Source organism: Arachis ipaensis, chromosome B05 (assembly GCF_000816755.2).
Source record: "Arachis ipaensis cultivar K30076 chromosome B05, Araip1.1, whole genome shotgun sequence".
NCBI classification, from domain to species: Eukaryota; Viridiplantae; Streptophyta; class Magnoliopsida; order Fabales; family Fabaceae; genus Arachis; species Arachis ipaensis.
The window spans coordinates 139,101,796-139,103,668 of NC_029789.2; positions in this window are offsets into that span (position 1 = coordinate 139,101,796).

Here is a 1,873-nt window from a genome sequence, read left to right on the forward strand (position 1 = left end):
TTTTTTTTTTTTTTTGTCTGCGTAAAAAATGACGCCGTTTTAAGCAACCATAAAAAACCTGAACCTTTAAAAACCCGGTCGGTTTGCCCGGTTCATCGGTTAACCACCGATTTGATCGATTTTTTCACCAGTTTTTTTAGAACGGTTTTAAGTGTCAACTGGATCGGTCAGGTGACCGATTTTCGGTTGAATCAGCTGGTCCGATCCGGTTTTCAGAACCATGTCAGCAAGTTTATTGTCAAAAATCAGCAAAATTGTTAGCAACTATGAAAGTTTTGATACTGAAATTTCAAAAGAGTGTTAGTAAAATAATTTTTAACGGAACAAAAACATACGATGCTGTGATACTTGGTTGTTTTAGTTAGCATGAAAATTTAGAACCTAGAGGAAATTAAAAGTGGTGAAACCTTCATCAATGGAAGGACAAAATCACATTTTTGTTATGGTTATATGTTTGATCTATATAACAATGGAATAGGCTTGTAAAAGCAGAAAGATTTCATATTGCAGAATGCATGGCTGATAAAAATTGTTGCTCAACATCATCTATTTCTCGTTGTCGTAATTCCTTTCCCTTGTTTATTACTTAATTCAAATGGAAGTGACTATGACTCTATTATGTATACTCTATTGTCTATTAATTATATAAAATAAATATTTCAAAGAGTTAGAAGGTTAATTATGTCATTTAGAATAATCAAATAAACACCATTAAACAACAAAATTACAAATTATTACCAACAAAAAGTCTTTTAAGCTAGTTTGAAAACATTTACAAATAAAAAAATATTTACATATTCAACATTATATAGTCGACAAATAATCTAAATCCTATAATTATATTATATGTGAACAACCTAACTTAATCTAGGTATTAATAGATTGAATAATAATATTCTTATACATAAACCATAATACAACATTAAAATTGTTCAAATAAAATAACAAAATTAAATGAAAAAATCACTAACCTCAGTCTAATATTAAATATTCTAATGTGTCATCTCTTATTCAATTTGTTGATATCCACTAAACACACCATAAAGGGGTCCTATTACATAGAATAATCTTAAAAAAAAAATCCAAAATTTTCTCAAACTTAAAACATTTTTATCCTTTTTCGGTTTTAATCTAGTTTGCAGCTTATATACAAAGGCATTCTTTATATATCTCGTTGATATTTTTTTGGGTTTTTAGATTTTTTAGGGGTGAAAAGTTCATTGGGTAAATGGTTAGGGACCGAAAATGACATTTATTCTATTTTTTTTATTAGAGATAAAGAGACTCGAACTCGCAACTTCTAAATGAATATTGGAAGACTATGTCATTTGAACTATAGTTCATTGACATATCTCATTGATACTTACCACGAGGAAAAAACTAAATTTTAATCTTATTTACAAATAAAATATATTTAAAATTTTTAACACATATCTCTTTAAAAAAGAGATTTATTTCTTGAAAAAATGACAAATATGTCCTTAACCTTTTGATCTGCGGACATTTAAGTTCTCAAGGATTTGAAAATATATTTAAGTCACTAACCTTTTTAAAACTTAGACATATCGATTCCTCGTATTTACTTAGATCTATCAGACCCAACAGAAAAATTAAACGTGACTTTCGTTGTACTGAACCTGATTGATACGGATGCACATATAAAAGAGTTTTTAAAATGGAATAAATTAGACCCAGAGATGTGTCCAAATTTTAAAAAGGTCAGATAGTTAAATATTCACAAACCAAATTTTAAATCCTTAAAGATTTAAATATCCACAAACCAAAAAAATTAGGGATCGATTTATCATTTTCTCTTATTTCTTTTCATGTCAGGGTGTATAGAAATTAGAAAGCAGTGTAATGCGGGATAGAA